Here is a 16,666-nt window from a genome sequence, read left to right on the forward strand (position 1 = left end):
GGTGAGATGATCAGGTCCAAGGCACACACACATGGAGGGTGTCACAGACATATTTTCTGAAAAATCCTTCCTCCAGGGTTTTTCTGCTGAGAGGCCTCAGAAAGGAAATGTAAACAATGATTATCTGCTGCTGTGGAATGTGGCAGGTGCATCTTTGATTGGTCTCATGTGAATTGTTTCTACTTGATGACTATTCACAGGTCCAGCTGTGTTGGGACTCTGGTCAGTCACAAGATTATTATCATTCCATTCCTTTTTTTGCTAGCCTTCTGATATCTCCTTTCTCTTTCTTTAGTATAGTTTTAATATAGCTTTTTCTTTTAATATAATATATATCATAAAATAATAAATCAGCCTTCTGAAACATGGGGTCAAGATTCTCATCTCTTCCCTTGTCCTGGGAGTCCTGTGAACACCATCACAGGAGGGTGCAGCTTTCTCTCCCCAGGGGCCTGGGGGCTGACCCTAGTCTCAGGGCAGTGCAAAGATGAGGATCAGTCAGGGAATAGGGAAAGAGTGGCTCAGGGACATAGGAACAGGGGAAGGAATGGGGTCTAACAGCTTTTTGAGGGAAGTTCTTGTGTCTCCCTCAACCAGGAAATGCCCACCCAGGGTCTCCACAATTCCCTGTTTTTTATATTACTAAGAAAGCTTCTCTGAAGGATCAACTCAATCAACGCAAAATAACAAAACAATCAAAAGCACCTATAAGACTGTTTTTAAAAATGCAAACAAATTCCGAGTCCCCAATGTCCCAACAGATCTCCTGGAGTGCCTTAGAGCTGGCAGGGGGGATGTGGGGTTTTCTCAGCATGGTTTATCAGGAACCTGAGTCAGGAGAAGTTTCTTCAGCAGGGACTGGTCACATCACTCCCCATGGCATCACTTCAGTGCTTTGTGTTTCCTTGCACAAAACCATGGAATGGCCTGGCTTGGCACAGACCTCCATGGTCACCTCGTTCCAAGCCCCTGCCGTGGGCAGCGACACCTTCCACAGCACCAGGTTGCTCATAGCCCAATCCAGCCTGGCCTGGAACCCTTCCAGGGATCCAGGGGCACCCTGTGGCAGTGTCCCTGTGGTTCTGTAGGCAACAGGAACCTGCTGACCATGGAGCAGTTTTGTCTTTAGTCTTCTGCTGCACCCCTCAGCCCCTGGCTTTGTCTGGGCTCTCCAACAGATGGTGCAGGACAAACACTGGAGCCCAAGTCTTCCTCTGAGCTCTTCACAGTTCTCCTTTCCAAGCTCTTTGGGACACTAAACTGATCAGGTCTTTTTATGCTTTTTTAAAAAGTTCTTAAGTTATTGTCTTAAAGTGCTGATGGTTTCTTTCCTCTTATGTCACACTTTTTACATTTCATATAAATAGAGTAATATTAAACTAATTAATGTCACAAAGCTGTTAACCTCTTTACAGGATTTGGAGCTCCTCAAGGAAAAGGTGATGTGTAAAGGCAAAGAAGCTTTCATGCTGATACTTTCATATGCCAAAATGTACTTCTGAGTTTCAAAGATAATATACGCCACATCTACCCTAGGTCAAATCTTTTTTATCACCAATTCAGGATTTTTGGACTTATTTCTTATTCCCTTTTCCAATAATAATCAGTATCCTGCTGTCATGAAACATTCTGTTGGGTGCATCCAGAGTTTCACATCTGATAGTGCTGCAAAATACTGTTCTCAGCATTTTGCAACTGTCCATACATTTTTAGAAATTTTTAATGAAATTCACCCCACCTCTTGGTAGTGAATTTATAGATTATATTTTCAGAACAAAAATATTTTGCATTTTCTTTTTCTATATTTTTCCATCTAGGCACAGCTATATATTTTATGTTTTATGGCACCAACGAGCCCTGCACTTTCTCTTCAAGAATACTGTCTTCAAGGAAGCTTTTGAAAATCAGCAAATCATGAAAAATTACTGAAAGTGATGTTAATGCTTAAATTCACATGTGGTTATTGTTCCTGAATGTTTTCTTTTGTATTTTCTGAAAAACTTCAGGAACCAGATTGAATGTGGGGAGGCATTGCTCAGGAGAGCTGAACTCCTTCTCAAGGCAGATTTTCCAGTGCAGCCTTTTTCTCTCTCTCTCTCATTTTGCAGCCGGTGGAGCTGAGCCTGGGATAGTCTTTGTAAAATCAGGGATGGTTTGTTGAATGAGGAAAGAATTATCAGCTGTGTCTCAGAGGACCTATAAATGACTGAGTGAATATTAGGCAGGAAGAAAAGCAAAGGTGCTGCTCTTACACGTAATGATCCACGTGCTGATGAACGTTCTAAGGTGAGCAGGAGCCACCCATCCCTCACAGCAAATTGTCATCATTGCAGTGCAAGGGGCTCTGAGGAGCCTGAGTGCCAGAAAACCTGGATTTTTGTGGCACCTCAGCACTTTTCTCCCATTAATTTTGTCTTAGCACAAAGTAGAGAGAATCTCTCAGAAGAGGATGAAATTTGTGCTCTGCTGTTGGCCTGGGGTGCTGCCTCCATGGCTGGCTACTGTATTAAACACTTCATGCAAGCCTGAGACAAAAAGGGTAAAATCCGCACAAAACGAGGTGTAAGGAGGATGAAAACATTATGCTGAGTATAAACTGTGTCCTGAAAGTGAAGTTATTTGCTGGAATCTGTTCCAGATGTGCAAAAGGAGCACCTCACAGCCAGTCTGTAAAAATGCACACACTTCACCACGGGGCTTCCTTCCCTGTTTGCTCTTGGTTATTCATCTTAGAACAAACTGTGCCTAGGTGTTTGGTCTTCTTGCAAAAATTCCCCTTATCCAAGGTGGCATTTCATTTCTATGGGTATTGGCAAGAAGACACCCACTGTTCTGCAAGAACTCATTAAATAGGGACATGTTAGTTTACAGGTTTAATCCATATGATATTTATTGGCTGTCCTACAGGCAGTGACAGGCAGCCAACACACTATTCAGTGGACTTTTCCACCCATCTGTTTATCCATCTGTTACTTGAAAAATAGATTTCTTCCTCCCCCTGCCTTCCCCCCCCCAGAAATAGCATTGTTCTAGCAGGCCAACCGGATAAAGATGCCCTGGTGTATGGAACTCTCAACAGGGCCATCTGAAACAGCCACCAGTAGTATCTTGGTGTGAAATACCACTCAAAACTGTGCTTCTGCTCCCCACACCAGTGCTCTTGTTAGTGCATTATTAAAATAAACTCAGAATGGGCAAGCTGCATTTATTTTGGATGGACAAGAAGGAAGAAGGTGGCTTTCTGACCATCTCAAGGCATTTGTTCACCTTTGCTAAGACCAGAATGCTTTGAAAAAGGTTATTCTGATTTTTAATCAAACTGTCAGTATTCATTTGTGCACGTAGTAGGAACACCTCCAAAAGGGAATCAAGTTATGAAATTTTCATCAGGGGCTTTAAAACTCCATTCACATTATGTGAGCTGGTTTTGTAATACAGATTTCTGAAGCCTAAAATCTTAAATTGCTTAAAAATGTCATTCTTATGTTAAAAAAAAAATAGGAATATACTTTTGCAGGAAAAAGTAAAAACTTGATAATTTCACATAGATATTGTCTATATGGATGCAAACCAGGGATATTTCAGGCATCTTTAATATGTTTGTGCACTTATGCTGATGGAGACTACTTGTGTTGTCCCAGAGCTATTACATCCCTCTTTGCTGGTCAGCTCTAGGAAATCTTTGTTAGAGTTTATTCTTTACACCCCATGGACTGAGAGATTCACAGCATTCCTAGTGAAAGTGCCTTAATAGCAGATTTAATATGATTTATTTTGGCACCATGGTTTTCTACAAATCCAGGAATCAATGACAATGTCCAGCAAAATTTTCTGTGGGAAGAGCTGTGTTCAGTTCATCACAGTTGCTGTGCTGTCCCTCTGGAGAGGGAGGGAAAGGAACTTGCTCTTCCTTCAGTTGGAGGAGGTTTATCCTTAAATTGATCCAGTTTAGGTAGCAATGGAGCACAAGGGAGGAATCAAAGTACTGCAGGGCGGGCTAATCCTTTTTCTTTTGCATTTCTGTTCATTTAGAATGGAGTAATTTATTTATGTTTATTAGTAATTCACCAAAGTGGATTGATTTTTAATATTTCCTAAGATGGTCTATACACAGATGTCACCATTACAAATAATTTAATCTAGACAAAGGTACTGTAGAATTTCCCTCTCTCTCTCTTGGGCTACTTGTAAGATTGTTTGTGACACATTGCACAGTGGAACATCCATTGGGGGACACAACTCAGAAACAGTTTTTAATCTGGAAAATGCATCTTGTTTTATTACAGCACTGTGGAAATGCCACGAAAGAAAAGTGGAATGTAAGGTGAGAAAGAAATGGGCATCTTTTGTGTTCTAGTGTTTTTCTGGGATATGTATGCTGCTGAAAAAAACCATGGAACATCATTTACCAAAGGGCTATGATGAGGATAGTGTTCATTTTTATGGAAAATAATCAGTAAATTCAAACCACTCATCTCTGCAGTCATGATCCGTGGACATCATGGTGTGAATATGGTAAGTACACAAAGCTGGAAAGGAAAAAAAAACCTGTAAGGAAGGACTTTCCTGGCATGAGTTTAAATTTGTAAGCAGGTTTAAGTAATGCAGGGGAATAATATGTGTAATGCTGAAAAAGAAAACTCAAAGGAATATGTAGAAATTAAGGCATCTGAGGTAAAGGCACATGGTAGCTCACCAGAATTTTCTAAGCTAGGTCCCTGTGCTGATGTGCTTGAGGTGCAACACACACAAAGCAACTTAACCCACCTCACATAGGCTTTTTCTGACTCATTGTGGCCATAATATCTGGAAATTTTAAAATTATCATCCTTAGTCTGAGCCAAGGGAGTCTAAAGAGTCATTCCTATGGTCATACTCTGTAAATGGTTATTCCTATATCTTACACAACAGGAAACCATCAGAATACCTACCTTCTGAGGATTTCTTGGTCCTCAGAAATTACAAACAAAATTGAAAGTAGGGAGGTGCATCTAAGCACTAGGTGGCCCTTAAATTCTTCCACATTTCACATAATCCTTGTTTCAGTTGCTGGTGAGCAAAGTGAAGCCCTGGTGTCTTTGCTCCTTCAGAAAGGCAGAAGGAACTCACTGTTACCCTTCTTTGCCTGCAGCTGGAACTTGACTTTGAGATGTGTGTCCCTATGTGTGCTATTCATGTAAGAGCAACCTTTCTAGAGGGGCTGTGCCAAGGCTCAGTAAGGCCCAATAAGGATTCTTCAGTGGGAATTCTTCAGGCCAGATTACTTCAGGCCTTTGGGGTATGCTACGTGACTGCACTTCCTTGGGTGTTCTCTGCAGTAATGTCTGGGGGAACTCAAAAATTTGGAGTCAAACTTCAATGTTAATTCTTCTATGAATGTGACATGAATTGTATGAATTCCATGAACTGGTAACTGTTGGCTTGGAGAGAGAACAGTGTTTGGTAGTAAGAAGAAAGGAAAGAAACCATAATTGGAAAGGAAAAACTAGAAGAGGAAAGAGGAAAAAACTAAAGCTGAAAGCCAAAATAGCTGCAAAGGGGAAAGGCACGTAAGGGGTTTGGAATATTTTGTGTGCAGGCTGGATTATTTTAGCTCCCCTATGAGATGCTGTAGGAGGCAGCTGCAATGTTTTACATGGTGTCATAGACCATCAAAGCTCCCCAGGTGTGCCCTGATCCAAAGGATAAATCATCCAGAGAAGAACTTGCCTCTCCAGAGGAGGTGGCTGGGCATTCCCATGTGAGTGTAAACCCAGGGCACTCTGTGTTTTCAGCCTTCTCCAGCCCCAGGTGGATCACTGACCATCCCTTCCACCCTCACACTGAGAGGGCTGGAAGCTCCAGTGGGATGCGGCCAGGACCCACTGATTATCCCTCTGTCACCTTCTTTCTCTTCTCCCCTCTTTTTTTTTTCTATCACTCCCTCCCCACTCCCCATTTACTGTTAGATATAAATCTTTAGTATTGCCTTCAGCATATCAGGTTTTTTTGCACCCTCATTTGGGCGGAGACAATTTGAACAACTGGATCTTAACACCTCTCCCTGACCACTCTGCTCTGGACTGGGAAAAATGGCTGAGAAGAAAATGGGCTCCTTTTGACCAGAAACCACAGAAACATAGAAAGGTTTGTGTTAGAAGCAACCTTAAGGTCAGCCAGCTCCAATCCCCTGCCTGGGGCAGGGATGCCACCCACCACAGCAGCTTGCTGTTCCAGAGATGGGGCTGCCCCAGCTTCTCTGGGCAACCTGGACCACAGCCCCACCACCCACAAGTGAGGAATTTCTTCCTAACACTTGTGAATGCCAATCTCTCCTCCTCTAGTTTCAGTAGGAAGCTTCATTTTTCATTATGGGAGATGTAGCAAGCCCTCTATTTGGGGGCTTCACTGTTCCTGGTGTCCTTTAGGATGTGTTTCTTTACCTGGGAATTATATGTGAATAATATGTGTAATGCAGAGAAAGAAAACTCAAAGGAATGTGTAGAAATTGGTTTAGTTTGAGGTGTCACAGCTGTGACATCTGTCTCCTGGTTGGTGATTTTCATCTGTGCCCATTGCTTTCATTGGTGTATATAATGCAATCTTTTCAAAAGTGATTTTAAAACAGAGTGGGCTTAGAAATGTCTGTAACTCCTCCTTATGCAGGGAGCCTGAGATGAGTTCAGCTGCTCAGAGCATGGTGCTGATAACACCAGGCTGTGGGCTCCATCTCCAGGTGGGACACTCACTGTGGGAGTCCCTGTGGGTCCCTTTCAGCTCAGACTGTGGGTCACAATCCTGTGTGTGAGAGGCTGCAGGACACTGCTGGGGGTTTGTTTCCACCCTGCTACCCAAACCTGACACTGGCATCCTTTCACACTGACCCTTTAAAGAAGCATGAAGGTTGAAATTTGGCTAAGCTGAGAGATATGTCTCACTGCTAGCAAGGTACATGAGTTAACCCAGGGATCACACTGCTCACTTCCATTGAAAATGAACAAAATAAAATATAATAAGATCCAAAAGCAAATGTCAGAGAAGTTCATGCATGAAAGCTTTTAAAAGTCCAGGAAACCATCTTTAAGCTTATCTCATGCTTACTTTTCATCAGCCAATGCCTGGATCTCCCTTAGCCTTAAACCTCTGATATTAATAGTTGGCCTTTGCTCTGCAGTTGCTCATTTATTCCACCTTCTTTCTAAGAAAATTGCACTCAATCCTTTATCTTATGCACTTGTCTTAAGGGAATTCCTTAAGGGTGTTGGCAAAATTCAAAGCATCTACAAGAATTGTGTAAGGCAACCAATTGATTGTCTTTCATTTTTTAAAATTTCTGTTAAATTTGTGTTTAGGATTTCAACATGACTGTTTCTGCTTCCTTTGGAGATAGTATTTTGAGTAAAATGGGCTGTGGACAACAGATACAAAATTAACCCTTTCCTGCACAGGCCTGCTTGACCTTTGGAGATAGATTTGCAAAGCTGTTTGTCTCCTGGTAGTGAGACACTAGGAGATATCTTAGCACGTGGAATATCTGTGTATTTACACAGTGCAAAACCTTGTGAGACAGATCTAATTAACGTGAGATGGATGCTAATTAATCACACGTAATCAGCTGCTCTGTGTGTCTCAGAGGTCTTACACATTCCAGGAGGGTTAAACAGCAGCAAAAGTGGCTCTAAAGCCTGCTTTGGGGCTAGGTACTCCTTTCTTTCCTTTCAAAAAAGAAATTACCATGGCTACTGTTGTGAGATTTGACAATCTCATGATTAATTTTCTAAATTTAAAAGAAAATTTGAAGTCCTGTTTAGTTTCTGGAATTAGCCTGCAAATTAGTATGGTACTTGGATTTGTTTCTTTATTTGTCTCTGACATCTGAAGTGAGAGGGGAGAGGAAAAATTACCTGCGTTGGTTTTTGTCAGTGGCTTGTTGGGTGGCTGTTACATGCAGGGAGTGAAGAAAAGTGCTCTGGAACAGAGATTTCAACTTTATTGTGGCAGGACTGCATCCGCTTGGAATCGTGATGATTCATTGTTTGGAAAGGTCTATTTTTAGCTGGCCTGAATTATATGGAGATTAAAGAGAATCATTAGCATGAAAATCCCCTTGAAGCTGCTGCAGTTGGTACAATACAAAAATTTGCTGAGATCTCCTCAGCCTGGCTGACTCTGGAGAATCCCTCAGTGCTGCAGGAGGCAGAGGGAGACTCCAGAGGGCTTTTGTGGCTCAAGGATCTGTTCCTCTGGGCACAATGCAGCTTTTCCTGCAGATTCCACACCAAAACAGTGTTTTTTAGCAACAGCACTGTCAGAGGAAAGAGACTGCAAGACAAAGAGGGTAAAGGGGTACATTTATAGGTATGGAGAGCTGGATTTTGCTGTGTGCTCTGCTCTCTCAAGAGTTCAGTGGACTGAACTTCATTTGACTGCTTCTGCCCAGTCTGGTGTTTCTTGTTGGATAAAGTGGGTGCTGCAGGTGCGGGGCAGAGAGGAGAATCAGCTAAGCAGGCTGTGTCAGCACCTCTCCTCCTTTATCAGCATGCTTTATTTCCAGCTTTATCTCCAGCCTTTATCACAGCAGAACTGGAGATGCCTCTTCAAGCACTTCAGCTGCAACAAGTGCAAAATACGGTGAGCAAGGCTGAAGGTGATAATTGTTACAAAGTGCTTTTAAGTCCAAGTTGCACATCATTATTTAGTGCATTTGTGCAAGGAACAAGATTTGCCATCTTAATTTTAAAACAATTAAATTGCCCTCTTAGTTTAAATTATTTCTTTGGTGAAATCCAAAAGGTGCTAATGTGTTTTGTTTTGAGGAAGAAAATCTTAGCGGCAAACTTTAGAAATCATGTGTAAAATGACCCCCATACTGGAACATACTAAGCAACAAATCTGAATTATATAGATTCTCTTAATGCACTGAAATTGAATATCTCAGTGTATGTCATGATATCTGAACTTGTCCTGCTGGCATACCCATTAATTCTTAAATGAAGGTTTAATCATGGTAACAACAGATTCTTCAGTAAAATCTTCTCTGAAATGCCCTTATTCTTTTGTTCTGAAAAGACACTTGCTTTCCTCTCAGGTTCTTAAATAAAATACATTTGCTGTTAGAGGACTGTAATAAAAATAAGAGTGAAATCATGCAACAGTCAGGAGGAATACAAGGGTATAAGTCTGAGTTTCCATTACAATTGGGCTGAGGTTCACTGGAAATTTGTGCACGTGGAAAAACACTTAGGTAAAGAATAAATACATTGCAGTAATTCCCAGTTACTGGAGGGACTGTTAATATGTCTTTTCACATTATGCAAAAGCAGTAAATAAGAATAAGGGTCACAGCTTTAAGAAGAGTTGTTTGTAGCATCTGTTAGACTGAGCAAAATGTCACAATATGCAGTGTCCGGAAGGAGCAAACAGACCATTAAATCTTGGACGAAAAAGGCAGGTTCTCAAACTGCTGCAGGTTTTTCGTCTTTTTGCAATAATTACAGGAGGGCTTGGGGTTGTGGCTGTGATTATGTGAAGGCACTTGGACACGAAGTTGTAGTGGGACTGAAATTTGCCTCGTGGTGCCAGAAGGAAGGGCTGGTTTGAGAACTGTTCCATGCAAAGGAAGAGAGCCACCAGCTGCAAAGCAGGTGGCAACCCACCAGGGGCAGGCAGGTATGAAATCATGGCTCTTTATTTGGCTTGCAGTGAGAGGAATGAGGAAAGGATAAAAGGTGGAACAGCAGACTCAGAGGAGCAACCTCCTGGCTTTTTATTAGGGGTTTTATAAACAAAATTGGGATTAGGTTATGTGCTGGTGTAATGGAGATCCCAAATATTGAGGGCCTCTCAACCAGGTGCATGCCTGCTCAGTGGGTTAAAAAAGTTCTCATTGGTGCTAAGATTTGCATTTGCATGATGCATTTATATATTTTTATATATCTGTGTGTATGTATGTCTTTTATAGCTTTAGTCAGAGAAAATCACGCTGCTAATATATTGAAGGATCTGGTTGCCATTCAGTCCCCCATGGTTCCACCCAATTTTCTGGGTCCTTTTGAAGAGCTGTAACTGAAGAATGAGATGGTACAAGCTGCTCTGCTGTATAACGGAGAATAATGTAAGGCTGCAAACAGCACATCTGAAGAGCTAGTTCAGAGATCTCATGAGTCCTAGATCCAGAGAAAAGTCCACTTAAAAGGAAGTAATAATAATTTTTTTTCCCCTGTATATTAGTTTATTGCAATGCTAATGAAAGGAGAAGCATTTCATGTGTCAGTTTTACAAAAGCGCCTATCTGGGCCTCAAAAACGTAGTGGAAAGGGATTGTGCACAAAATGGGGATTTATGGCTTACAAGCAGTGCCAAGATGTAAATCCTGTCCAGCAGTAACAGGGAACCTTTCCCAAAACTGGAATCTCAATTGCCTAAGCTATTTCCTGCTGAAGTATTCCTGGCCTGTTTTACTTGGCCTGCTCAGACAGTGTTTTCCCTGGTAGTTCCTGGGACAGAAAGTAGCTGCCTTAGGTAAGGGATCTCTCCCAACTGTTTCAGAAAAAGGAAGTTAAATAGTACAAAAGCAGGAAGACTTTTTCAGTGGCCATGGGGAGCAGACAGCAAGCCCAGATAATATTTCGTTTAGTTATGGAAGTCTTTTATAAAAGTTCCCATTTTAAGTGGTAAGCCCTTAGCTCTTCCTGGAATTGGACAATTTTGCCAGATAGGAAATGCAGGTTTTTTCTAGGATTGGCACTGGCTGCAAAGTTTTACTGATTGTGCCATGGGAAAGACACTAAAATTAAATTAATCTATTGATGTACACATTGAAATGCCATTATAACAAATAGACAGGGAACATAAATGCTGGGAAGGAAGAAATTAAAATTACTCTTTTAACTTATAGAGACAAAACAAAACTTTTCAAGATGTGAGGTTTCAACACAAGGCATCGGCTCAAGCATTTCAGGAGCCTCTGAAAAGGCAGAGGGAAAAGCCCTGAAACTTCTTTGGTCCTTTGTAATGTGGATAACCAAATCATAGCCACAGCCCTTTAGGGGTGGGCTTTTTAAGGTCAAAAGACAGGAAATCAGGAAAGGTGGGGTTTTTGGTGAGGTTATGACTGCACGTTGCAAATAAACAAGCGCCATTCCTGCTTGGTGGAGAGATGTGTGATGGTTTCAGCAGGACACCACTGCCATGAGCTGCCCAGGGCAGGGGAACAGGAATTCCTTCCCTAGGTGCTTGTTTAAATGAGATGCTTGATGTGATTAGCCCTCCAGAATTTCCTAGGGTGGTTCCAGAGAGCTGTGAATATGCAGTGCTCTCCCAAATGAGCATTGAGCCCTCACTCGTGAGCACTGAAATCTTTTCACTCTCCTGAGATATGTTTTACTGCAAACTGCTTGGTAGAGCTTTCCCTGCAAGGAAGAATTGGTGCTGCTTCTGAAGTTGTTGTTTGAGCAGGTGCTTTAGAATGTATTGATAACATTGCTAATATAAGAATTATCATTTGGGAATCTCAACACCATCCTTTACTCTCTACTGACTCTAAAAGATCCATCCATGTGTGCATGAGTGTTTGTGTTGTTTTACTTAAAAATAACAAAAAAATAAGTAAACAAACTTTGCATTCTGGAGCAAATAATGACTGGTTTCTTTTCTGGCTGGTCACTTCAAACCTTCACCAAACACTGGTTATTGAATGTTCTCCATGCTTAGTGAGTTAGCCCAGGTTCTCTTGTCCTGTAAGTTGTTTTTCTCCACCTCCTGCAGTTGCCTTTCCACCAGGGAGCAGGGAATGCCTGTTTCCAGCTTCATTGTAGTGTGCTATTTGAATACTTGCAGCCCTTTCTTGGTGTGCAAACCATTAAAGGCAGCTGATGGTCACTGTGCATAGAGCAAGTCGTGCTGGGGTTACAATTCCTGCTTCAGTTACCCAGCTCACAGAATATTAGGGATGGAAATGGTACCATTGAGCAACTGATAGATTTATTTCAATGGGTGTAATTAATTACACTTTAATTCTCTTTGATTACAAGGCAGTGCTGTGTGTCTAGAAGCCATTAAACCCTTTGTACAACAAGGTAAAAACAACAACTCTGTTTCTGGATGTCTAATGTGGACAGAGCTGGTGAGGTTTTTCTGCCTACTCAGATTCTGATTTCTGATTCAGATTCTGACTTTGTCATTTTCTGGTTTTCAGCTTATATAGAATAAACTTTTGGAGATACAAATGCTACATTTTTAACTGGCCCAAAACTGCATACATAGTTTTTTGATAGTTCCTTTTTTTTCTTCTGTTCAGAGATAAAAAATTTTAAAAAAGGAAAAAGCTGTTTCTACCATAGTTCTATGTACACCTGTTACTGCATACACGGTTTTTTAAAGTTCCTTTTTTTCTTCTGTTCAGAGATTTTTTTGAAATTTTACTTTATTTTACTTATATGAATGTTTTTGTTTTGTTTTGTTTTGTTTTTCCTGCAGGGAAAGAGGTTGTTCTTGCTGCAGAGTGAGGAAGAAAGAACACAGGTACCTGAGGGAAAGCAGATAAGTAGTTAATAGAAAATGGTGTCACTGGGGAAAATAAATGGCATTTTCCTAGAGAACACCAGCAAAGAGCTGATCCTCTGAAAGAAGGATTGGTGGCAGAGCTGTTAATTCCTGTGGCTTGGAAAAATAATCTCATGGGCTGGATTGTGAAATACTGCTCTGCCTTCCCTGCTCTGGCTGAAAGGACAAACGCAGACAATGTGTTGTCGTTGCCCAATTAATGTGTGTTCACTCCACATTCAAGAATAATTCTTGGAAAGCAGTGTGAGTATGGGGCTTTCAGTGCTCAGGGTGTAATTTGTTCAGGAGTACAGCTCATGGCCACATACATGTATACAGTCAGAGATACTGAGATGTAAAATCCTGTGAAATTATTTGGTTTGGGCTGCTCACCAAGGCCCTCATTTTTTCCTACACTCCTGCTCTATCAGCTGCAAGGTTTAAAAAACACTGCAAATTCCCCCTGGCCTGCCCTGCTGCCTGAGTTGCCCTGAACACTGAAATAACCCATCTGTGTGCACAAATTCCCTGTTTATTTTCATTAACTGAGGAAAGCAAGCGAGGGATACCCATTTACAGCAGGGGAGCACTGGCATTAAAGACTGAATTCCTTAAGAGAGATGTTTTCACTCCATCAGAGCAGTCTTTAGAAACAGAAACCAGTCAGAAACTGGAAGAGCCGAACTTGTACTTACTGAGGGACGATTTTGGGTGCAATTTTCATTTGTTGTGCTGGCTCCTACATTGTTGGTGCTGCATTAAATGGCTGTGGGCAGTCTCTGGTTCTGAATTAAAGATGTGTCCATGCCTGGAGGTGAGACTCAGGGCAGCTGAGATGTATATGGCAGAAAGGAATGCTGGAGAGTCAGGCCTTATTTGATTTTTTTTTCTGATCTGGTGTTTAGCCTTTTTTCCCCATGTGGCAAAGGAAAAGTGACAGGTAAATTGTGGCAGCAGCTAAACTTGAGAGGCTGAAGCATTCTCAGTGTAGAAAGAACTCTGGGACTTCTTTGAAAGGCTCTGTGCTTTCCAGTGAGCATGTGCAGGAGGTGAAATTAGAATTACTTTTGGTTTCTGTTTGTCTGAAGAGGCATGTGCTGAAAAACTCAGAGGCTGAAGTGAAATCGTTTTTGGGAGAGTTGTTTTAGTGAAAAAACCTAAAACCAGCTGTGCTGTTTAACACTTTAAACTACAGCAAGTTGCAGTCAGTCTTTATAATGTTGACAGGCACAATTGTGAAAAAAAAATCTGTTTTCACATCTGTATCTCTAATATTGAAGTTACAAAAGCTACAGAAAATGTGTTTCTCAGTTCCCAGCTTTAGTATCTATTTAAGATGAAGTGCTCCATTTTTTTTTTCCTTCACAGAAAAATTTACTGGGTAGATTGTTACCCTGATGGCCCTTAAATATCTAGGATGCTCCAAAGTGGAAGTACTCAGATAAAAACCCTTAAAAAGTGGTTTTTATCTGTACTGACATGAGTTTTTTTCCCCGTGTAAACAGCTCCGTGCAGTCCCAGCATCATCAAACACTCTGACAGGGGCTGTGTGTGAGATGGCCAGATTAACTTCTTACCCAGCAGAATTGATTTGGTGTTAGGAAAGGGAACCATCTGATGCATTTTTCAGATCAAAGCTAATTCTCCCTCGGCACACATGCTCTGAGTAGCTGTGCCTGTGTGACAGCTAAATTACAGGAGTGCTTTACACACACATTATCTTGTCACAACACAAGAACATCCTACTGTGCTAAAACACTGCTCTCAGAAGAAACATATCATTTTCCCATATTGTGGGGGAGGATGCTGAACAGCTTCTTTCTTTTTACATAGCTTTTATTTTCACCTTCCACAGGCATGAGAGGAGCAAAATTCTAAAACAGAAAATTTGAAAACTCTTCATTTGAATTTCTCTGTATTTTTATTCTCTTCATCTTCTGTGTGATGAAATGTGTTGATAACTGTGCCTGGGATTACACACAAAATGCAGGAGGAAAACAGTGGTTTCCTTTCAGAGTTTGGTTGCTTATTTAAAGAGAATGATTATAAGTTTGTGAAGATAATGATTGTGAGTTTTTTCCCCCCTCATGCATTAGGGAAAATGAATGCTTTTGAAGTAAAATTGTATGTTTGGGGAAATTTATTGAGTATTTTACAACAGTTTTGTGGCACAGCTTTACAATTCCTGATAGCTGATACTGTCTAGTGTGAGATTGGAGTTAGGTCAATCCAGGCTTTTGGAAATTTCATCTTTACTGAACCAAGGTGCTGGGGAATGAAGTTGAACTTCTCTCAGTTTCTTGTAAGATAGTTCAGTATCTCGGGCCTGGGCTGGAAACAAGGCATTGGTACCATCTGAACTGGGGCTGGGGCTGCTGGTCAGGGCTGGTTTCAGTCTATTGCAAACAACAAGGACACATGCATTCAGTTCCAAATTTTACCCTTGAAAAAAGAAATTTATTAAAATAATATTGCTTTTCAACAACTACATGGTCCTACAGGTAAATATGCTCATGTTGGTTTTGCATGGCCTGGTTTGGGCAGTGGGGGGCACAGAGGTGGCTCCTGTGAGGAGCTGCTGGAAGCCTCCCCCGTGCCCAGCAGAGCCAGTCCCTGCTGTGGGACAGATGCTGGGACAGGGACAGGTGCTGGGAATGCCTCTGGGATAACAGAGTGAAGGAAAAAGCAAAGCAAAGCTGGGGGCCAGAGGAGAGGAGGAGGAGGAGAAAGTGAGAACACGAGAGGGAAAGAACCTGGAGACACCAAGGGCAGTGGGGAAGGAGGGACAGGAGGTGCTCCAGGGGCAGAGCTGGGATTCCTCTGCAGACCCTGGGGATGATCAGGGTGAAGCAGCTGAGCCCCTGCGGCCCCTGGGGATCCAGGGGGGATGCAGGGACCCACGGGGGATGCAGAGATCCACCCCCAGCCCGTGGGGATCCAGGGGGGATGCACAGATCCAGGAGGAGATGGAGAGATCCACCTCTAACCTCAGAGTAAAGGATTTATTCCTGATGTCTAATAGAAACCTTCCCTCTGGCAGTTTAAGGCTTCACCCCTTGTCCTGCCGTCACATGCCCATGTCAAAAGTCCCTCTCCAGTTTTCCTCTAGACCCTCTTTGGCACTGAAAGGTGCTAGAGGTCTCCCTGGAGCCTTCTCTTCCCCAGGTGAGTTTCTCTAAATATTTAGCAGTTTAGCACTCACCTTTCTATTTATTGACTATTTATATCAATATTTTACACACCTGCCTCCTCAGAGCACTGATTTAGCAGCTTCCCACGGGTTTATTTCAGTTTGTAGCTGAAATACACTGATATTTTTTTCAGTTTGTAGGTACTGCTCCTTTGGAGGAGTTCCCTTGTGCTTGAGGTGGGGTTGGCAGTGCCTGGGATTTGCACTTGCCTTCTCCTGTCTGCATTGCCAGGCAGCCCCTGGATAAATGGAACTGAGCAAAGAGGAAGAGTGGGCTTTGGAAAGAGCTGGAATAGCCCATTTTCCTCATTTTCAGGAGGTGTTGGTGGGCTGTGCATGGAGATGCAGCTTCACCTGAAACACTGATGTGACTTTCACTGATGTGGAGTGCTTTTATGGGAGAACTGATTTTTAATGCTGGCTAAAATGACAGTACACAAAAGCATGTGGGATGTCAAGTTTTCTTATATTGTTTCTATAAACTGGGGAATGTTTTCTGGTTTTGCGTATCATGCTTTAACTTATTGCTGTTGAGCACTGAACATGAGAAAAGGAACTTCTATTTCTCTGTTTAGCAAAGCCATTGTTTTACAGAATTTAATGACAATTCTTGATTAGGGGCTAGGCAGATTTAGACCATCCTCTCTGTCTCAAATTTTCTGTGCCTATCCACCTGTATTAGGTCATACATCCCTTATTTCTCACATGAAAGGTTGTCGCCATTGAAAGAACTAGATCCCATAAATGAATATATTTTTTGTAAGACAAGCTTGAATGTAGGTCTAATACAATTCCAATAACATATAGAAAAACATATGAAGGAATGGAAACAGGTAATATAAAAATAAATGTATATCTCTTACTTAATATTTGAGATGTTTGTATTGTAATATTACATCATCTCTTGTGCGTACTCTGAAATATTATCTGGCCTGGAACAGTGAAATATAGCAT

This window comes from Ammospiza caudacuta, chromosome 6 (genome assembly GCF_027887145.1).
Source record: "Ammospiza caudacuta isolate bAmmCau1 chromosome 6, bAmmCau1.pri, whole genome shotgun sequence".
Lineage (NCBI taxonomy): Eukaryota > Metazoa > Chordata > Aves > Passeriformes > Passerellidae > Ammospiza > Ammospiza caudacuta.